Source organism: Pogoniulus pusillus, chromosome 14 (genome assembly GCF_015220805.1).
Source record: "Pogoniulus pusillus isolate bPogPus1 chromosome 14, bPogPus1.pri, whole genome shotgun sequence".
NCBI classification, from domain to species: Eukaryota; Metazoa; Chordata; class Aves; order Piciformes; family Lybiidae; genus Pogoniulus; species Pogoniulus pusillus.
The window spans coordinates 7,570,067-7,593,445 of record NC_087277.1 but is presented as its reverse complement, the minus strand read 5'-3'; the positions used below and the strand labels follow the sequence as shown (position 1 = coordinate 7,593,445).

Here is a 23,379-nt window from a genome sequence, read left to right as displayed (position 1 = left end):
TTTTGTCCATCACCTCACTGCCCAGAGTGGCTTCAGCGTGGTCACAGGCTTGTTCCTGAGTTTTCAATGTGCATGGAACTGCTTCCCATGTAAATATGATCTCTTATTTAACATCAATTTCTTTGGTTCTTTTTTCAGGGGATTCTGCATTGAAAGTCTGTGTATCTACTAATCTTCTTCACTGCAGTTTAAATTAAACTAAAAGGCAAACTTCAGTGCAGTGCATTTAACCCAGTGTGTTGTGTAGTATCATCAGCAGTGAGAAAATGACCACTTTGTCACTGACCTGTTCACAATAGAAGTTCACAAGAAAATATCCTTCACCTTAAAGGCAAAATGTGTGGCCTTGGTTTTTGGACCTGGGACATTTTCCTGTGGTAGCTGGATGCACAGACACTATTTCAGTCTTATAAGCTGAATAATTTTGGTCAAAGGTGATTATCATTGTTTTGTTCTGCTGTCTGGTGTGTAGCTGGACCCTAGTTTGTGAAATGAGACGAATGGCATAAAATATGTTTGTGCTGCTTTGAGGCTAATTGGAATATTCTAATGAGAGAAATTAGATCACTGGTGGTGAAAAGAAAATAATGATAAAGTCTATATCACTCACCAGCTTGCTAAAAGGGATAAAAAGACAAAGTATAAACAGTTTGTTCTTCTTTGCTTTGGAGTGCTTGCTCCCCTCACTTCTCCTTTGTTCTGCTCTAATAGCTTCCACTAACAGATAGCAAAGTAAGCTTTGCTGGTTTGCTGGTTTGCTGGTTGTTTTGGGGTTTATTTTCTGTCCAGGACAGAGAGAGAGAAAGAGTGTGGCTTTGAGCCCTTCCTGGGCTTCTTTTGTTTGTCCAGGAGGGAATTTGGATTTCTGTATTATTTCTAAATTGTATATAATAGTAAATACTTGTAAATGTATGTTGTGTATACAATACACACACACACACACACACACTTGTAAATTTAGCTTTGCTGTAAATGTAGCTTTATCCTGCTTCCAAGGTGTCTGAGCTGGGCTGGTAAGTTTCCATAGTTGGGGGGGAAGTTCCCTAACTCAGTGTTGTTACCTCGTTCTCTGGATGAGTGTTCCACATCCACTGAGGTGGAGCCCCAGGCTGCTTTTAGTGGCATTCTTTGTGCAGGGCAGACCCAGCCGCCAGGTTTAGCGGTGCTCAGAGTAAGGAGGATTGAAGCAGGGAGGAGTTCTCTGATTTTAATACTGATCTCAAGATAGGGTAGGTCAGAGAGCATGAAAAGGAAACCTGTTCCTTCGGGAATGCTGTCTCTGTGCAAATGGCTGTTACAGCAGGAACCTGCCTCAAGACCTGACTCTGACCCCTCCTTAGTTTCTGACAAAACTCACTGCTTGCACAGCTCCTTCTTCTGTGACCTTAACCTCTGCAGAGATACTTGCAGAATGAAAAGAAGTAACCATCACACTTGTTCTTGCCAGAGCGGGATGTTTGCTTGCTTGCAAAAGCAAAACAAGCACTGAATAACACATGTGCCATCTGGAAAAGAACAGAAGAGGGTTTTTTCCTCTTTCTCTCTAAGTATGTGCTCAAGAACACAAATAATAGATATTATGATAATAATGCATCACCTAGAAAACAACACTTCAGTGTTTCTCTGTATTTGCTAGGTGGTGAATTTAAGCAGAGCAACAAAGATTGAGGAGAGCATCCTGTGGGAGGAAAATACGGTGCTTTCTGCCTTTTCACACAGGAACTGAGATTTACATTTGAAAACATTTAGTTCATCAGCTTTTGTGTATTGCTTTTGCCATTGACAAAGTAGGTGAAATGGGATAGGTTGGCTGTGAAAAAGCAGAAGGGCAGAAGTAGAGCACAGGCAGTGTTTGTTTCTGGTTTGTTAAAACAGGCCACGCAGATGTCTGGGCAAGAATGCCAAAAAACTAACTCTCAGCAAAGTTTCGGATTCTGAAACTTCCTGACAAGCCCTAGTGGTGATTGGATGCTACCTTAAGAGGGAAAATTCATTTTAATGAAGCACAAGTGCTGTTTCCTGTAGCACTTTCTGTAAAAGCATTTTCAGTCTGAAGGCTTGACCTATCCTGAACCTGTGGAGCTTTTGAGACCTAATGAGAATGGATGCACATGGGATGCTTGAATGTGGGAGTGATCAGACAAGCATGAGTAGGGAGTATGGGGGTGAGATGTGAGCTTTTCAAAGATTGCATTTTTTGTGTGTGTGTTTCTTGAGGATTAGGCCATGAAGCTGCCATTAGTGCTAATGGGAATTCGTGGGGCTTAATCTTCATAAACAGCATTAACATGCACCCTGCAGTACTTAATGTGTTAACGTATATGAAAACTGGCTTTCAGCTAGCACACTCGAACGAGGCAAGATGGGGTTTTGGAGGTCATTATTACCACACATTAAAGTAAAATTTATGTTGCAACTCAAAACTCTCAAACAGATGGAGCTGGAATTGCTCCCAGCATCTGGTCAGAACGCCAGAGCTTCCTCGGGAAAGGGAGAAGCAGGGTAAGAATTCAAACCAGCCCTCCTCTCCTTTTAAGTAAGCCCTAACCATGCGAAGAAAGGAAGCTGTGGTATGGGGAAAAAAGCTTTCTTTGCTACCTGGCACATCCTATTTTGTCTTTCTTGGAGGATATAAAATGGACAGGATGGTCTCCAGGCCTCTTGCTGCTAGGGTTAGGGTTTGCAGGAAAGCTGCTCTTGTGGATGTGGGACACAAACCCTCCAGCCTTGCTCTTGCTGTCTGCCAGGGGTGCAGTGCTAAAATCTAAGGAAATGCAAGGCTTGAGGTCTTCACCACATAGCAGAAAAGCAACATCTTGGGCTGAACTAAAGGTAGGAAGGTGCTAAAGGAGTGTAGTTTCAGCTGTAAATCTGCAATGGTGTCATTCCTCACCTGACCCCAGAGGAGGAGGGCTTCGAGGCAAGGTGCTTGCATGGACATTCTCCAGGCTTTTCCCCCTGACTTGAGAGATGTGCTGGGTACTGGTTAGCACTAACCTGGGAAATTGTGAGTTCCTGGCATGGATTGATACTGAAGGAGCCAGGCTGACTTGTCTTCCAAGAAAGGACAGCAAGTTCACCTTTCTATGCAAACTCTTGCTTCTGTACTGCCTACCTCTTGATACTTATGTCTAACTTTCATGTGGCAAGCCCTTCACGTCAAAATAGAACACCAGGAGAGTTATGGCCATGGCGTTTTCTTAGAGGTGTGATTACTTTTGCATTTGCTACATGTAATTTAAAGTCTCGCTCTCTATTTCTTGACGTGCATTTTAATGCAGCTACATCCCCCTGCTTTCATGAGCAAAGGCCACAAACATTACCTACTATACCAGGAATTTTTGTAGTCTGTAAACCACACTGTAACTGTTAACCTGAGCATTTAAACAGAGAAAGGCACACTGCCCATAATTAGCACTGTGTTTGAAGCCTGTGCCACTTGGATATTTAAAGAATTTAAGAGAAATTAATTTCATCTGTGAGGCTTTCTTTGTAAAGTAAAGGGTAACCCAAAAGGAATTTCCTGGGGTTGTTGCATGTATCGGATCTGAAGAGCATTTGGGGCGGTGATGTGTTTAAAATGCTCTGAAAAGTGAACTCGAGGCACAAAAATTGAGGTCATTAGAATTTCTCTGTGCTGACGAATGGTTGCATATGGACTCAAAGCAAGGAATTTATCTGGATATCTGCCACCGCCTCCTACCTCACTCTTTCATGGGAAGCATTTTCTTCCAAACATAGCAGAGTGGAAACTCACAGCCTAAAGGAGCTCGTGGTTTAGATGCCTTTACAGTCACCATGCAGACATGAGGGAAAAAAAAATGTTTAAGATTCTTAGGTTTTGCCCAAGATCCTGTTACGTAATTCAGGGACTCTTACATACAGAAAATGTGAAGCAGAGTTTAACAAATAAAAGCCAAGCAAACAGGAATCAGCTGGCAAGGTCTGGGTTGCAGTTTGGTCAGGAATGGTGTTTTATTCAGGAGTGTGATGGTTTGGGTGTTACCCACCCCCCCACACTTTGGAAATCACCTAGACTAGGCTCAGCCAACTCTGGAAATTGAATGAGGCTTGTTATTTACAGCTTAGCACAATATACAAGCAAATATTTACAGTGTATACAGTTATATACAGAAATATACAAGGTAAAAGGTAATACAGAAACACAACAGAAACCTGAGTCCCCAGGAAGGGCTCCCAACTGCCCCTTCACCTTCCCCCTACCCCAGTCCCAAGGAAGATTGGAGGTTCGGCCAGGGGGTTAGGGAGCAAAGTGGATTAGTCAAAGAGTCAGCAGAGAGGGGTGAGGTTGGAGATGCAGCTCAGCCAGTTCCCCAGCAGAAGTGCTTTATCTAGGTTTTGATTTTTGTTTTTATACATCTCAGCAAGCCTATGAGCAAGGTAGACATCAGCCTTGCTATCCTTTCACAGCCTGTGATCTAGTTCTTCTTGCCAGAACATTCTGGCTAGGCTCAAACTAGCACAAGGAGGGTGAAGGCTAGGGAAGAAATTAGTAGATTAACACAGGTTTAATTTTTATTCATCTATTTTTTCTTATAGAAAATCTTGCAGACAAGTAGAAGAGGAGCCTGAACTAAGGCTACACTGCTCTTCATATCAGATGCAGGACTTAGTGTAAAAACAGAAATCATGTCTCTTTTTGTTGAAGTGGCCTGTTTCTTCCCACTTGTCCCATCCTAATGGCAGTGAGGGAACTATGTGTATTAGTAGCCTTGGGCTCTTGTTAATTTGGATCTTTGGAGTACTATAAAATATTCTTCCACAGGTTATAATTAGTGGAAGCCCTTCCCCCCCCCCCCCCCCCAAATAATTAAATGGCATCTGCTTTTTGTCAGAATCATAGCTTAGTTAACTGCAGAGCCATCGTTTTCCAGAAGCTCTCCACAGAATGCTCGGACGTGACAGTTTAAATTGCTTGCTGCAGCCCATCATTGCTTCGGAAGATTAGCGGAAATAGAGCCCCGAGTTGTCCGGTTTGGCAGTCAAGATGTGGAAAGTGCCATCTGCATAGCAGCTGCTGTTTCTCTGGCCTCAATTAATTTATCTCATATTGCATAATAGCCAACAGTTTTTCCTTTTTTTTTTGCATTCTTTGACCTTCTGGGGCCATCATTTTCTGCTGGCTTCTGTGGGTGTCTTTTTTCCCCTCCATCTCTTATCCAGCAAGCCTCACTTCAGGTTGTGCTTTTAGGTAGTTTTGCAAATTTCTGCCACCCCGATCTGGTTTTGCAAATTTCACAGTATCACAGTATCACAGTATCACAGTATCACCAAGGTTGGAAGAGACCTCACAGATCATCAAGTCTAACCCTTTACCACAGAGCTCAAGGCTAGACCATGGCACCAAGTGCCACGTCCAATCCTGCCTTGAACAGCCCCAGGGACAGTGACTCCACCACCTCCCCGGGCAGCCCATTCCAGTGTCCAATGACTCTCTCAGTGAAGAACTTTCTCCTCACCTCGAGGCTAAATCTCCCCTGGCGCAGCCTGAGGCTGTGTCCTCTCGTTCTGGTGCTGGCCACCTGAGAGAAGAGAGCAACCTCCTCCTGGCCACAACCACCCTTCAGGTAGTTGTAGACAGCAATAAGATCTCCCCTGAGCCTCCTCTTCTCCAGGCTAAACAATCCCAGCTCCCTCAGCCTCTCCTTGTAGGGCTGTGCTCAAGGTCTCTCCCCAGCCTCGTCGCCCTTCTCTGGACATGCTCAAGCATCTCAGTGTCCCTCCTAAACTGGGGGGCCCAGAACTGAACGCAGTACTCAAGGTGTGGTCTAACCAGTGCAGAGTACAGGGGCAGAATGACCTCCCTGCTCCTGCTGACCACACCATTCCTGATGCAGGCCAGGATGCCACTGGCTCTCTTGGCCACCTGGGCATACTGCTGGCTCATGTTCAGGCGGGTATCAATCAGCACCCCCAGATCCCTCTCTGTCTGTCCGCTCACGGTCTGGGTGAGTGTGTGCTCATCGTGGGTAGAGAGGGCTCAGTCACACCCTCTTGCATGCTTGTGAGCAGTCCATGGTGCACTGTTTCTCTTTTCTCACCTCTGTCCCCCAGAGCTTGTTAGACTCCAGCCCTGTGGTGGATTAAGATAAGGTCTGGCAGAGGCTCCTTTTGAGGCATATAACAGGGAGGGAAGTAGAAAGCGCCTGTTGATGAATTTGTCTTGGAAATGCAAGTGGTCAATTTTGTTGATTTTGGGCAATCTGGAGAGTTAGTTCATTGAAACTCCAAATTTCCTGTGGCCCCAGTGGTTTTGCTCTTGTCAGCTTTGTTCCAAAACAAAGCAAAAAGCCCCAAACAACAAAGCAACTCATTTGGACAGAATTGCAATGCAACATCTGTTTGAAAAAACATCAGTGTTTGTGAATATTATGGTTATGAAATGGTTGCCCAGAAACAACACACACACCCCCACCCCCCCAGCTTCTACAGTTTTGCTCCCTAAGTATAATGTAATTTGAGGAAGAGGAGAAGGGAGTAAATCCAGAGGGAAAGGAATGCAGCTTGAAAGTAGCTCACTTCTTCAGCTGAAGAGTTTTTCTCCTTACTGTTGCCTGGCTGGAAATAGCTTTGAGGATTACATTCATGCGATCTACACCAAGTTCATTCAAACTACTGTTTCTAACCATTTGGGGTTTTGTTTTGCCCTGGAAACTAAGTTTATCTTGCTGCTTTCTTGCAGCATGTAGCCATTTTGCACAGGGAGTGTTTGACTGGAATTTAATGAGGAATGGTTTTGACTTTCACAGTATCACAGTGTCACAGTATTATCAGGGTTGGAAGAGACCTCACAGATCATCAAGTCCAACCCTTTACCACAGAGCTCAAGGCTAGACCATGGCACCAAGTGCCACGTCCAATCCTGCCTTGAACAGCTCCAGGGATGGCGACTCCACCACCTCCCCGGGCAGCCCATTCCAGTGTCCAATGACTCTCTCAGTGAAGAACTTTCTCCTCACCTCGAGGCTAAATCTCCCCTGGCGCAGCTTGAGGCTGTGTCCTCTCGTTCTGGTGCTGGCCACCTGAGAGAAGAGAGCAACCTCCTCCTGGCCACAACCACCCCTCAGGTAGTTGTAGACAGCAATAAGGTCACCCCTGAGCCTCCTCTTCTCCAGGCTAAACAATCCCAGATGTGAATGTGGATCTGTCCCGTTCCTCCAAATCTAATCTTTGGGGTTTTTTTTTTCTCTTGGTGGGTGGGAATTACTTAAATTACTTAAATTTTTATTGTACTTCATAGGTCACTCCCAAGACCCCTCAGAAAGCAATGAACCATGCATGGAGCACTAGAAGCAGGAGACAGATAAAAACTTAATTCTTTGGATTCTCCTGTGTTTGTGAAGAATTGTCACTTCTTTTTTTTTTTGCACAGTCAAAAGCCTGTTACAGCTTCAGAGCCCTCTGTCGTTCCTGATCTAGTGCATTAAAAAACCCACAAATAAACAAAAACTATAGATAGAGAGAGAGCTTTTACTTCTGTTTCCTAGGGCTTGTTGGCATTCGTAGGTTATAGGTGTTTGTAGCTGTCTTTGAGATGTAAAAAGAAACCATTTTCACTTTGAATCAAAGAAAGATATACAACCTGTCATTTAAAACACGCTAGGGAAATTACATTAAAGTAACATTGCCGTGCAGAAGAAAAGAATCCATCAGGTTATTGATGGAGTCCTCAGATGTGCTGAGTACGTCTAGGTGCTGCTGCTGACTTCAGTGGCAATCTAGCGCTCTCGGGTTTGAAATTTTAATCCCCTTTGTACTTTATCATTTGGTTTAGATTTTTTTCTCCCTGATTTGCATATTTTTAGGAAATAGTCCTGTTCTCCTCTGAGGCACGTATGGAGGCTGGAGAAAGGTGGCCCCGTGTTTCAAAGAGCTCAGCGGGAGCTCTTGGGCAGCTGCTTTGAGATACTTCTGCTGTGCCAGCAGCTCCATCCAAAGAGCCCGCAAGAGCTGCGGAGCTTTGCAAGGCTAAAGAGTCCTGCTGGTGAGGAGGTGGGAAATACATAGTAAAGACTTCCTCCGGTTTAACGTGAAATGCCCATGTGATGAATCTTATTGGAGCAGGCTGACAGGAAACCTTTCGCTAAGCGCCGCCATAAAGCACAGCACCGGTTTGCTGCTTTGTCTGTCCCTGGAGCTTTTTTGGAGAGGATATGAGAGCCCTGTGCTCTTACCAAGGGAAGGGGGAGAGGAGGTCAGGGTGCTTTCACCATTTTTCAGGCTGTTCCTTTTGAGGTTATAAAAACATAAATTGCAAAGATGACTTTGTGCTGTGTGCTGCTGGACAAGTGCAGGACTGGAGCCACTTTGGTCCCAGCTGATGGTGATTGCAGTTTGGCTGTGTGAGCAGCTGGGCCATGGGAAATCTGCCTGTCCTCTGAAAGCCCTAGGAGGGGAGGATCTGACATCTCCACACTCACAGCTTGTCTCTACCTTCAGCAGCTGCCTAACACCAGCTAAAAATGAGCCCAAAAAATGAAACTAAGATATGCCAGCAGCAGTGTAGTGGGTGAAAAAAACTCTGCTTCCAAGGTGTCTGTCTCATCCCCCAGCCTGAAGTAACACAAGTGGAGGGTGGCAGGATTAAATCTCCAGTGAAAACTGATGATCCTCCCACCTGCAGCCTTCAATTTAATCTCAGTATTTTAAATCCACCTTTTGCTCAGTGGTTTTGAGCCTAGACCTTTTGACAGGAAGGCAAGGGAATAAAAATATCTTTGTGTGCAAGTTGTGTTTGCAAAATCAAACACTTCCTCACCTACTCTCTCTTAAACCAAACGGATCCCTCCTACAAGAAAACTGGCACATCTCGGAACTGATCTCAACCCTGTTAAAAGTGTCAGACCAAAATAAAGACTGCCATGAGTGAGAGGGAGCATGGAGAAGGGAGGCAGCAAGAAAACCCCCGACTTCCATACAAAGCTTTGTTTGCTTGGGAGGCAAGAGGTGTCAGCTTGCACTGGAGACCCAGTTTTTTCCCCCTGGTCTGACCATGAATGTAAGCTTGATGAAGTGACTTAATTCTTTTGCCTATATGAACTCCAGTGCTTTATATAGCCCCATGGAAAACTACAAATAGTGAAGCATTAAGTGAAGATGGTTTTGCTGATTCTATTTTTTGTCTGGAGACAAAATGAGTCAAAGAGAAGTCTGGAGAAGTCTGGAGAAATGAGTCAAAGAGAAGTAAGTTGCTGCTTTATATAACCTAAGTCCAGCCAGCCAATTGGTATCAAATCTGAGAATTTCTGAACTGGTAATCAATGTATTAACCTGAAACTGTTCCTTTCAGGTGTGAAGGTCATCACTTTCTCTTTGATCGAGAAAGAAAATGGGAACAATTTCTCAGAGCAAACATGAAATACAATGCAGTTGCTTCTTGTTACCTTTTCCCAAGGTTTTGTATTGGAGGTGGGGGAAGATGGAGTTAAAGGGGAGAGTGAGAAACAAATGTTGCCAACAGAAATGAGTCACAAATTAAGCACGTTGCTGGAGTTCTGGCTTTCCGTGGTAGGATCCATGCCTTTGTTCTGCTGGGAGAAAAAGTCTGTTTTGGAGCTATCTCAGAAGCTGGTTACTCATATTTTCTGGCAGTGAAGGAAATCTTTTCCAGTCTACTCCCCCTGAGTCTATAGGCAACTGTGTGGAGCAGTTTTCCACCCTGGAAAACTTGAAATCAGTGCAGAGGGAGCGTGTGTGTATGGGTGGAGGAGGTGGGTAGGGTGGGCAAGAGAATTGTCCTTTTACATCATTTTGTAGGTGGTGTTGGCCTTTTAGGACTATGATTCTTCCTTCTGGCCAAAGGGCTAGAAGGAAACCCTGTGCTTACAAAAGATTACCCGAATGAAAAACTAAGATGAGGATTTGATCTAATGTGGGTCAGAAGGCTTAAATATGTTTCAGATGGGAACAGACTGTCAAATTAAGTTACTTCTATTGGGCAACTCTCAAAAAACCCTTAACCCCAACCTCTTAAACTTCCAAAAATTAAACCAGCTTTCTGACTATTTCAGTGGATAAGAGGAAAATCTGATTTGCAAGATGAAGAGGTCTTCTCTTCCATGTTACTGGAACAGACTTGCACTGATCATGGGTGCTTCTATTTATGATTTTCCTTTATGTATCTTCTGTCATCTAGCATATTTCTAGACAGCTTCTTTATTTCTCTGAGCCCTGAACGAAAACTTTAACTGAAAACGACTGTAGAAAGTTCTGATGTTCAGTGGTGTTCAGATTTTGGATTCACCTTGTCTACTGAGCTCTGTGTTACACTAGTGGAAAAATGCTGGCTGTGTTTCCTCACATCTGACTGTTGATTGAGTTAGATGCATTTTAGCTGCTGCCAGATGTACAAGATACAGTAAAATGAGCATTTCCTGTAGCAAATTAAGACTTTTTGGCTCGGTGGTGATATTGGCTAAAACTGCTTGTTTGCACTGGGGATTTGGCCAGATTGTGCTGGTCACTACAGACAATGAACTGAGTTAACAGAGGAGATCTCCTGATCCAGTGTGACTTTCTCTCATTCTTCTAATTAGGTAATTTTGAGAACTGCAGGCTTCTATTGTCATTGGTGCCTCTGATAAGGGTTCCTAGATACACCCACAGTTACACAAAGCCAAATGATTTACAGCGTTTCTTAGCCAGACTGAACTAGTTCAGATAAGCCTCTCTGGAAGGGAGTGGGGAGGAATACTGGGTGAAATGACCGAAGAAGCCTCTTTGCTGGGCCAAATCCTTAGCTGTCATCAACAGACACTGTAGTGTCAGGAACACATAATACGACTTTGGCCAAGGGTCTGGCTCATCACCTGAAGGCTTGCTGGCTTACAGATAAACTGCCCAGGCAGCACATCTGTGACTGGCTGCCTCCTACCCTTAAGCTGCTGAGGGCAAGGGTGCCTGCTTGGTTATATTTTGGGGTCATACATTCCTAGAATTCATAGCATCGTAGAATATCAGGTTGGAAGGGACCTCAAGGATCATCTGGTCCAACCTTTTTTGGAAAAACAAGATGACCCAGCACCCTGTCCATCTGCATGTTGCAAGCATCCAGCATTGGAGAATATTTCTTCATAGTACCAACTGATTCCCAGAAGTGGAATCTATGCATGGATATGGACTGTAGGATGCTGTCCTGCAGCTGCTGCTGCCGTGCGTTATCAGGCCTGGGGTCTTGTGGGGAGCTGGGGTTTGCCCTTCAGTGTCCCTGCAAGTACTTACCAAAGGGGTGCTACCAGTTTTAAGCAGCAGATGAATGGCTGTGGTGGATACAAGAAGTGGATCTGGAAAGCTGCTGTTTTAACCTGGGGTCGCTGATGGGAAGAGTAAGTAAGGATAACAGGGAGAGCAGAAGAGCTAGGTCAAGGCAATTTTGCCTCTTGATTTGAAATTTATTGCTTAAAAAGCTTTTAAGTGCTGTTAAGGCAGGCACACTGAAAAAAAAGCTTGTTTACGAGTCCTGGGTAGGGTTGAGTATCTATATCAGAAAGGTCTCAGAAACCTGAGAGTAGCATTGACACTGTAAGTACCTGACATTTGCTGAGCTTTAAAGGAGATGGTAATCTGCCTCTGGGAAAAAAACTACTCATGGAGCCACCCAGCTATGAGAGCTGGAGCATAGGGAATTGTTTTCAAGTGCAACATGTAGGACTTTTTAACATGTTGCCAACTTGGAAATGATTTTAAGAAGTTCCACCCATTCTGTTGGGTGCAGTAAGTTTCCCTCAGTGGCAGCTGAGAGTGAGTAAGGCCAGAAAGTATTATACTCCTGACCTGGTCTGAGAGGCAGGATGGGTCACAGCAAGACCAAGTTGATCTCACCTGAGTTTAGATGTCCAAGACAGAAACATCTGTGTTAATGTCTACGAATCCACTACAGTCAGTGCAGAAGCACAGTGGTCTTTGGTGGAATGGTTTGATGCATGACACCTCTTTTGAGATGGAAGAGCTCTAGAGCTGTGCTGGACCTATGACACGCTGGGTACTGGATGACCCAACCAGGGGTGAAAGATATTGCCACTAAGACAGCAACTGCATATATATAAAAAATATATACATATAAAAGCAAGGATCTAACAAGCTGTGGTCTTCCTCCAGCCAATGTGGCAGCTGCTGAAAGATAAAGCTGTTGTTAATGTGAATTTGTGAGCTTCAGAGCATGATAGGTGAGACAGTGGATTCCCTGTTTGCTCTTTACTGGAACCTCTGCTGTCAAGTAACTAGAAGTCCAAAAATTTCCATAATGATGATGTTCAGAGATTACAACTACAGCTCTCTCTCTTCTTGTCATCTTTGGTATTGTTGCAGTTGAAGGTAGACTACTTTGTGTTAAAGCCACCCTAGCTACTGCCTGGAAGGAAGTTATCTGCCTTGCACTGACTCTCTTGTCTTAAGGCAAAGGGATTGCAAAGTAGGTGCATGTGAAGTGTCAACAATGACTCTGCAGGGAGCTGGGAGCTGGGAAAGCCTGGGGAGAAAATGCTGTGCTAATAATGCATGAGGCATGTAAGCTATGCCTTGTTTAAAAAAGATGCATGTTTCTCTGAGGAGTGAAGTAAATGGGGCAAAGGGAAGGTTGGGGCCAAGCTGTAGTATGGCTTTGTCTGTCTCCTTCAATGATGCAAACTGGTCTAAAGTAGGTAGTCCCTTTGGGAGTACCTTAAAAATGATAATAATTTACAGTTATCTGCCATTGCCAGATCCCTTGGCTATTCAAAGCAAAGCTTAGCATTTACAATAGAAACCCAAACCTGTTATTTTTAAGAAAAGAGAAAAAAGGTTTTATTATGTAGGGCTAGTGGAGGGAGGATATCTCTCTCTCTCTTTCTCCTTTAACCTGCATTAGCACAATGTAAAAGACATTCAAAATTTATCCAACTGGGGACTTCATTGATATCTCACCCAAAAGCCTCAAATCCTTAGGACCAGTCTAGATTGCGTTTACCCCTGTAAATAATCCCATGCAAATCAATTTGCTTTCATGAGTAGACTAAACAGGATTTGTCTGCAATTAGCATGAAGCGGAACAGATTGCAGGCATGCTTATCTTCTAATATGGAGGTGCAGCCAGCAGAAGTTGGGCACTGTGCTGCTTGATCGACAAGAGCAAGGATACCAGGACTGGTGGCTACCAGGAGGCTTTGGCCAAGTGGAGAACCTTGGTCCCTTGTCATCATTCTCTAGTAAATGCTGTAAAAACAAGCAGACCTCAGAGTAATTTGCTAAATCAAAACAGAGCTAGATAAAACCTCGTGTGGGATTAAAGTCCCTCTGTTTCATTTTATTCCATCACAGCACTGAATGCAGAGATTAATACCATCTCAGTTGTTCTTAGCTGTGTTGCATTTTTTTTCAGATTAAAGCCAGTGGTTCTTCAAGCTCAAATTGTCAAGTACATTTCATCTTTAATTTGTTAGTTCTAATACATTATTATTTAATATTTGATCTCCCAGTTGGCTTTAAGTAGCTTTTCTCTCATACTTGATTCCCCAAAGTGGTAGCAGTTTGCTTATTGGATTATTCTTCATTTATGTTTCTTATGCTGTCAAGATGAGGACAACTTTATTTCATGGTTTATGACAAGAGATACTTTTTCAAAGTTTCCTTTAGATGGGAGTATTCTTCCATGGGGGTAAATGTTAAGCAGTGATGGTCCCACACACATATCATCACACTGAGTGGGTTATTTGTAACATGCCAGTGACTGTCATCTGTAGATGATGCCTCTAGATGCCTTTGGGTAGGTCTCAGATTCATTTGTGTCCATAGGAACTGAAAAGACAATGTGGGCACCTTGTGGCCACAGCTCACGTGTGAAAGCAGTCTTCATCCTTTAGATACCTTCCTAATGTGTGTTGCATCTGAAGTATATTTGGTTATACTCCAACAGAATGAGGATTTTGGTTTTCCTTTGTAGGTTAGATTGGTTCTTCTGGTTCATTAAGCATCTCTTAGTTTCATGCTTGCTTTGTCAGGGATGATAGCTCTCACGTACAGGGAAGGGTTTCCCTCTCATCTGATACAGGTTGGAGGAGCATTGTGAGACTTTACATTGAAGGTAACAAAATGGTTTATTAGTATTTTTTTTTTTTTTGCCTTAATCAAGCCTCCACATGATGGCTTCTAGCACCTATTCTGGTAAGTGTTTGCAAGAAGTAAATCCTGTGTCTCTGAAGACATCATATCCTTGTCCACACGACTCAAACCAGCATAGGTTGTATTATGACAAAAAAAAAGATCAGTGAGATCAGTAAACCAGCATAGAGTTTACTTATGGAAAACAAACAGAAAAGGTTGGCCTTTGTAAAGGTTAACTTTTGCTAGCAAAATGCATGTGGAAGAGATGGATAATGATAGCATTTTCATGGCACTTTGCACTTCCAGCATTTGGTAAAAATTATAGTTTTTAATATTTAACTTGGGACATAGAAAGCCCTGGACTTCCTCTTACACTAAATGAAATTAGTAGCAAAATACCATCAAATTTAGGAGGAGTTAAATTTGTTCAGGGATGAGTAGACCTGGGTTTTTTTGTTTGTTTGTTTGTTTGTTTCTGATTTGAAAGCTGCCGGCTCTAAAGCTGAGGGTCTAAACAGAAATGGACTGGCAATAGTATGAGATTTATTTACACAGTATATATGCAGTGAGCTGTTAACTGAGTTGGCTGAAGAAAATAAAGTTGGATGTGTTTGATATATTGATATGAATAAATAAAACTGAATTTGATAAGCTGAGCACTAGTATTTACATTTACTGCATGCATGTAAACAGAAATTTGGTAGTCTATAACCTGCACAGGATTCCCTGCGGGGCAGAAGTCCACCTTGTGCTAACTGATGGATTAAGTTCTTGATAACCTCTGATACAGAAGAAAAAACATCTAATTGATTTGAGGTGATGGCAAGTGTTTTGGGTGAGATCTGTCACCGAGGCAGGAAATGACTCAGCACTTAATATCCAGGTTTGACCTTGGGATTGGATGTTGATTTTTCAGTTTTAGTCATAATGAGCACTTAATATTCACAGCGAAACCTGCAAACAACAGAGAGGAAATTACAAGCCAGTTTCAAATCCATGTGCAGAAATGAGCCAGCCAGAAATTTTTATGCTTGGTGCTGGATAACATAAATAATTTATTTAGCTTTAAGGAATAACCTTTGAAGTCAAAAGTGACAGCCAGATGAAAAATGGCCCGGAGCGTGGAACTGAAAAGCTTCAACATACACTAGATTTTTAGTTAGGTTTTTTTTGGTTGGTTTGGGGGTTTTTTTTTGTAAACGTTTTTAAAGTTGGGTCACTGTATTTTCCCAGTGCAAACTCCCCTGGTTGTGTATTTGTAGGCTCTCAAATACCTGCGATTCTGCGTCTGCCAGCAGCGCAGCCTCTGGCTCTCGTTAGTGGTCAGGACGTACCCAGGCAACAGGGTGGGCGTCGCATCCGCTGCGCCCTGCCCTGCTGACACCCCGGGGCGCCCGGGAGGGCCGTTCTGGCCTGGGGCCAACTGCCGCCTCCTGCTTGGATTGTTCCCTGTGCCGCTCAGGCTGACAAAGGCGATTTGAAGTGAAGGCTGGTGCTACAATAGAGCTGTCTGAAATGAATGCAGAAGGCCAGGAGGCCCCTTGCCGCAGCACCCCTCTGGCCCCGTGTGCCTGGCCCTGCGAGTCGGGCGGTTAGCGAGCGCCAACTGAGGGATGTCTCGGGCATCCTTTGCCTCCTGGCTTCTCGTTTTGTACAGCTTCTTGCTGATAATCAGTAACACAGATCTGTCACGGAGGGCCATCGGAGTCCGCCAGTTCCAGGATGGAGATCTGGCCCTGCCAAGGGTGAGCAGCTGGCTGCCGAGCCTGGCCGCATGCCCTGGGGCACAGCCTGCAAACCCTTGCCCAGCGCAAGTGAGGAGTGGGCATGGCAGTGAGTGTGTGTGTATCTAAACGGGAAGAGAAAGGAAAACAACGTTTCTTTTTCAGCCCTCACTCAGATGGGAAGAGTATCCAGTGGCCAAGACAGGAGATTTGCGTTTAAAGCGTGCGTGGCTTGCTGTGCTCCTTGGCTCATGTGTGGAGCAGTCTTCAGGCAGCCCTAAGATGAGCTCTGGTGTTTGAGCGGCACTGCACCCACGGGCATCGCTTGTCCCTGTCACTACTCACGTCCCTGGCTCTATCCCAGCCACAGGATTGCAGGGGCAATCAGGAATATCAGCTGCCATGCTGAGCACCTCCTTCATATTCAGTGTTAATACTCCACACTAATTACTAATCTGTCTTCACTGCCATACAAACCTTATGGGCTGTTGAACTCACTGGGACCTGCCTGACGTGGCTCAAGAAATCATAGTTGTCTTTGTGCATATTTTGGCATCTGTCCAGTCTAGATTAACTTTTTCAGTTTTTACTGCTGGGTTCAAAACTGCTTCTTCTTTTATTACTATTGAGATAGCTGTACATTTCGTCAAGACAGCTCTAGGAGTGTAGTAAAGGCTAGCACTGCTTTATTGATAGATCTGTTTCTGTTTGCAGTGCTTTCCAAATTTGATGTGTTTTGGCCAAATCCAAAGCTGAAGAGCAAATGAAAAAATCTATACCTCCACTGTTTGCTCTCGCTGTGTTTCTTGTGGCATGCGTATATGGACACCACAGTTTGCTGCTGCAGCTGGCAACCATAAGTCAGCTTGCATGAGAGTGAAGGTGAGAGGTCGGAGGGAATCTGGCTCAGGGAGTTAGTGCCCTGGATCGATAAGCATCCACTGACAGGGAACCATGTATTGCTGCACAAGCAGAGCTCAGCGTGTGGCGGTCCAATCCGCAATACATTTTCCCATCCAGGTTTACAAACCCTTGGAACGGGGCTTAAAAATGGAATTTCTAAGCAGCTCCAGCTCTGTAATGAACGGCGGCTCTGTTATAATAAGAAACTAGCAGACAACTGCTCCTTCTGCTGTTGTGTGCCTCTCTGCATGGGGCTGCCCTCTCAGCGGGACTTTGTGTCTGTGCAGGCTATAATGAGATGGAGCTCTGGCTGGTTTTGTTTATGAGTGAAGGGCAGGACTTGGAAAAAAAAGTCCACTTGCTAGCGGTGAGTAAAGTTAAGTTGTTTGACCAGAAAGGAAGAATAAGGCATAAAATCACCCTGCTTTTCTTCTTTTTTTTTTTTTGTTTTGTTTTGTTTTGTTATAAGTTTTAATTAAAAAGAGGAAGGTCTGGCCTTTCTGTGCCAAGACAGCCTTTCAAGTTAATTTAAAAGGCATTAGTGAGTTCTGCTGAGGTCTACAAATAGGTGACTCTTCTGTCACCACTGCTACTCAATTCCTTTCCCAAGAAGCAAGAAAGCTAAACTGATAAAACTCTGCCATCTGATACAGCATTGAAACCTAGAATTGAACAGGACATTTATTGGAGGGGAAAAAATTAAAGTCTTGCTGAGGAAACAAAGTAAACAGCAGCTTGGAATATGTGTAGGAGCTGTGTGAAGGATCGGAGGAATATCAGGGTTGCATCTTAAGCTGGGTTTCCACAGTGGTCACCCAGAATTTGCTCTGAAGCAGTGGAAGAACATCAGTGCAATTCTGGCCTTGATTTATGTCTCATTTTTAAAAAGCAAGTCTAGCTGAAGTGAATAAAGTGATTTCCATGCTATGGGAGTAGCTCCCAGATCTCTCTTTCTTCCCAGCAGCTGCATAAAGAGTCATTTTAGAAAGACCTTTTTCCTAATAAATAGCAAAGCAATCTCATAAAGAAAGTAATGTGCTTTTTAGGCTCAGTAACCATATTGAATTAAATGTTATGCACACTGTAATTACATTTCCCTGTCAGTTGTATTAATGTGAATTTCCTTGATTAATTTTTCACGTTAGTTGGTATTAGATAGGTAGGAAGTTTAAGATCCCCCTAGACCTCGTCTATCGGCTCGGCTCAGTTAGCAGAGGAAGGGTGAAGCTCAGCACAATCAGTGTTATTTCATTAACTCAACCACTTTAATAAGCGCCTCAGAGCTTGGTCTCTCCAGTCATTTGCAGTCAACCTATACAATGTAGTACAGTGTGAATGCCTGTGCTGCGAGGAGCAGTCCTGCCAGGTGCAGGGTGCAGCACTTAGAAGGGTGGATGTCCAAGACTATGTGTGTTATAGAAGTTTTTCCACCCCAGTGCTGGCAGTGAGGTGAGTCTGCGGGACGCAGCTCTGGCTGTACTGCCTGCACTGTGTTCACTGTGGCACAATGAGTGCAAAAGTTTAGTTGTCTCCCTGAAACTGTGTGGAATAGGTGATTGCCAAGGATTCAGAGCAGCAATTTGAGAGCAGGGGCAACAGAAGACGTTAGCAAGGCAGGGTAATGCACTGCTCACATACATTTCCTGGCTTAAAGCTGATCTCTCACAGTTATCTTCCTAAATGTCAGCTCACAGCCATTACCAGAGTCTTCCAGTTCATTGTGCTGTGCAGGCTCAGTTTACCTTTTGAGGAGCTGAATTCTTGTCTTGGCCAGATGGCTGGTCTTCATTCCTCAAACAGATACGTGGATAGCTGGTTACTGTACCCTCTACTGTACCCTGAGATCTCTACAGTGTAGCACAGGTTGTCTTGAAACCAGTCGATGCTGATACGTAAGCCTGACCTTCTCTGAATTAATAAAATACTTGCAGCTATGTTAGAGAGGAAACTGAAGTCGTTTGCACAGTGGGGGGCTGTGCATTACAGCTGTGCTTCTTTATGCTTGGTGTCTGCTAACTTTATATTAAGCCTCTGCTCCTGATTCATCTTTCAAACATCTGTGTTAACTCTTGGGGCTCCGGGGAGTCCTGGTGTAAGTGTGAAATAGGAGTTAACTAGAACAAGCTCGGTGCAACAGGGACCCTTCTTCTTGTGTAAATCAGTCTGGATTATAGTGATCCAAATAAACAATCATTTGTATGCATACATCTTGCAACACTCTGTTTCTATTACATAGCTCTTGGGAGATGAAAAAAAAGAGTCTGTTCAGTATCTACTCGGAAGGAAGAAATGGGAGCAGGGTTGTGGAAAACTTTTTCAAGACTGGGGGTCTGTTTTGTGTTCCAGTGGCTTGCCAGATTTGATACAAAATTTCTGAAGTGTTGGTACCCTCACACAACTGGTTGGCAGTCAAAAACGGGAAAGCCTTGGAATGCATTGTACTTTGATGGCTATTAACTTTTGCTCCTGAATCTTTTTCTTGAAGAGCAGTATTTTCAAACAGTTTGGGAAAATACAAACCCAAATAGAGATGATCAAGTAGGAAGAAATTTGGGAGCAATTGGAAGCACTGTCTAGGAAGGTTCAGTATATACAAGCTTATTGTCTTAAGATGATTTGCTTTACTCTTAGCCTCCCATTCCTCTTTTGGTTTTAGTATGCTGTGGAACATGGAGTGTAGCAAACCATATGCTGCAGGCAAAGTTAAGTGTACTCTGCTCAGCTGTAAGGCAGTATGGACAGGAAGGAGTTCTCTGCACTTTGCTTTCTTCTTGCACTTCCAAGTAGTTGGCACATTTGCCAATTTCTACTTTATTCTTATTAAAAAACTTTTTAAAAGGAAAAAAACGGGGGAAAAAAGGGAAGAAACTCTTAACTATCAGTAACTGGAAGATAAAAGATCACTGCCCAGTTGGTCTCTTGTGTCCCCTATGCTTTTAGAGCAGTGCTTCAGCTGCATTTCAGTTTCAGCTCCCTCTTAGCTGGACTGGGTCTTTGCTGTGCCATATAGTGGCTGTCTAGTTTGTTGTGAGCAAGTGCTTCTATTTCCCTGTGGCCACCAGCTCATCAAATATGAGAAAGTGAGATCCTGGACTGATTAAAATAACACTGTGAAAGTTGCCAGTGACTTCTGTGGAGGCATGTTTGTGCCTGGATTAAAGATTTCAGAGAATGAACCTGGGTAGGGAAGCCCAAATCATTGCACTTAGTTGTTGTGGACTGGATGATCTTGGAGGTCTCTTCCAACCTGGTTGATTCTATGATTCTATGATTCTATGAGTGAGGCCGACCAAGCGACCATGACTGAGAAGACCCCAGAACCTCATGTGGAGGAAGATGACAGTGAGCTGGATGGGAAAGTCAACTACAAGCCTCCTCCTCAGAAAACACTGCAGGAGCTGCAAGAGTTGGATAAGGATGATGAAAGCCTTGCTAAGTACAGGAAGTCCCTGCTGGGAGATGGACCTGTGATAGTAGACCCAACAGCTCCCAGTGTGGTGGTTACCTGACTTACCCTGGCATGTGACTCTGCTCCAGGACTGATCACTATGGACCTTGCAGGTGACCTTGAAGCACTCAAGAAAGAGACCTTTGTATTAAAGGAAGGAGTGGAATACAGAGTTAAGATCCACTTCATAATGAACAGGGACATTGTGTCAGGACTGAAATATATGCAGCACACCTACTAGACAGGGGTGAAGGTGGACAAAGCCACATTCATGGTTGGCAGCTATAGGCCACAGCCAGAGGAGTACGAGTTCCTGATGCCCATTGAGGAGGCTCCTAAGTGTATGCCAGCTCGAGGCACCTATCACAACAAGTCCTTCTTCATGGATGTTGACAAGCACGACCATCTCACCTGGTAGTGGAACCTGTCCATCAAGAAGGAATGGGCAGAACGAGTGAATCCAGTTTGCCTTCCCCTTTCCTATCTTCTTGCTGCTTCTGCTGCTTCTGCTATGCCCACTGCTACCTCCCCCTGCCACTATTTTGGCTGCTGCTTTTGCTGCTTCGCCGACGCTTGACCTCTTCCCCATCTTCCTTAAGCTTATTATATTTCTGTAGTAGTTTATTCTCCTTTTATTGTTATATTTAGTTTAAACCATAAGAAACACAATTTCAATTTTTCCCAGACTTTTCCCAAAAATCCATGTTGTAGTGAGTTTGCTCTTCTGGAGGAGGGATCCACCCCAACCCGGGACATTCATTTCACTCTAGAGAGGGTTTTTTTCTGGGAGTGTTCATGATTGTTGCACGAGAGCTGCAAGGGCAAATTAATTTATTATTGCCTGAACATTGACCAAACTTGAGTTTTCCTGGTTTAGTCATGTTAGTGCCTAACAGTCTGAGTAGAAGTTTCAGTATCCACGGTGTTGAACATGATGCTGAGGAAGATGCACAGAAAGCCTGGGTAACCAGGGAAGCAGTTACATAAAGTTATGGCACACTTGATTTCACATTTCTAGATCATTTCTTAGATCCAGTTCTTAGGTTCATTTCTTCTTAGATTCTTAGATTCATTTCTTCATCTTCATTTCTTAAGATACTCTTCTTAGATCTAAAATGAAATTTCCTCTCTTCTGTTCCGGGTTCAGCTTCTGTCTTTTCTCTGTAGGGCAGAAAATAGATTGGCCCTGTTCCACTTTGAAGGGGAAGAGGCAGTTTTGTGGGGAAATCCACTTGCCTTAGGGATCTAATGAGTTGAAAATATTTTTTTTAAACACTTGTGCTGTAGATAATAATGAATAACACTAATGTTTGAAGTCAAAACTTCTTTTAATGCTTCAAGGAGGTATTGGTATGTGTTGCAGGTAGTGGTAAGTTGTGTCTGGCAGTCTTCACAGGTATTTTCAGTGTGCCTAGAGTGCCTGAGTTCTCCTTAATGAATAGTGAAGAATAGACTGGGATTACTGCAAGCAACTGAAACCTGGCACTGTCTCAGCAGTTGCACAGGTCCATTCAGGGACTGAAGCAATGTGCTGTGAAAGACCTCTGTTTTCTGTAAGCATTGTCTGGATGGCACTTGATAACCTTCTCCAGATCAGACCCCAACCATACGTATCTCTTGTGTTCCCTTCATGTAAATAAAGGCTGTTAAAGCAGGCCCACTGTAGGAAAAGCTGAGTTATTCAGGCAGCAATGTGCCTTAGGAAAAGAGCTGCAGCATTTTCTTGGGGAAAGTCTGATTCATCACTTGTCTGCATGCCTGGACAGGGGTCATATTTCTGCTAGACACCAAAGCGAGGGGGGGAGGGTGTTTCTGACTTGATTTATCAACTAGTAGAGATGAATTAGAACCCTCAGGGGAGGGAAAACTTCACAGAAACTGAAATATTTTTACATTGCAGATGATTGTGGCCTCCAGACTTCTTCTTGTATGGCATTTATGCAAGCACACATTCCAAAACAAAATTAAACAAACAGTCCCTTGAAGACTCCTAATTAGCCACTTTGCTCAATACTCAATTAGAATAACCATGTAGGTAAAATATGACTGCAGTGCAGAGAATTTCATTTGAAGTTGCAGTCCATAAGTAATGTTTAGGAACAAGTAATAGAGTTCATCAGTGAATGCATTTTGCTCGAAGCAAATTCAGTCCTGCAAACGATTGGCAGGAGGGGAGGGTGAAATGCTATAAACCTGATGAAGTCCTGTAATTTAAAGCAGAGGCCTAGAGTTCAGAAGATTTGGAAAGATCATTCCTCTGCCAGAAACCTTGGTGTGACCTCAGGCAAGTCACTTCACCTTTCTGTGTCTTATCTGAATAAATATCTCTGTTTCCTATCTGTAAAATGAAGATAATGCCTCATACGTGTTCTGAAGCTTGAGTGTTAATAAAGTACACAGAAATCATCAGATAGGAAGTTCTCCAGAAGAAAAGTGCTGAGTTGCATACATTTGTGCAGCACTCAGTAGGTAAGCTTTTATCTTCCTTGGGCCACTTGCAATTACATACTCTGTATTGAGACTTACTTGGCTTATCCTCCTTGTGAGGAGGATAGACTCAGATTCTAACCCTCTGAATACTTGAGAGACAAAAAGCAGCTGGTTTCTCTATCCAAACTTAGATCTAAAGTGGAATTTTGGATGTAGTTGTCAGCTGTGCAGTGAGTAAAACTTTATTTAAGAGCCTGACACCAGAGCCAGATGGGATGTGTGATTTTGTGGCTAGAACCTGGTTTTATCAAGGCATGATCTTTATCAAAGCATTATAAAGAGCATTAAACAACTTCCACCATTAGCAATTGCCTCTCCCTGTGTCTCATCTAGTTTTATTTCCATTGAAGGGCACAACTTTTACAACTAGTAAATGATAAACTTTCTCTTGATACCATCTATACTGTGCTAGTTTTAGCTGACTGTTCTGATTTTCATAGGCAGAGAGAATTAGCTGGAAGTGCTAACACCCTAAGTTCTGATTTTCATAGAACAGAGACAATTAGCTGGAAGTGCTAACACCGTAAGTTTATCTTCTCCCTGCCCCACATCTCCATCCCCTCTTACGGTCATGTTAAATTGTCTGTGCTATGCTTGCTCACACATTGCTAACAGGAAAACTGTGAGAACTTACTGAGGAACACCTTGTCAGAAAGATGGTTTGTCAAGAAATAATCACACTTCTGAAATGTTATGTCCCAGGTGAGGGGGGAAATG

At 43.6% G+C, this 23,379-nt stretch overlaps 1 protein-coding gene and 1 pseudogene across 1 annotated transcript in view; both read left to right on the top strand.

The window, feature by feature from the left end:
• The window catches only part of EXT1 (exostosin glycosyltransferase 1), a 191,826-nt gene that overhangs the window by 66,209 nt on the left and 102,238 nt on the right, over positions 1-23,379 (top strand). The window lies entirely within an intron of this gene.
• On the top strand, positions 20,024-20,749 carry LOC135181016 (rho GDP-dissociation inhibitor 2-like; annotated as a pseudogene).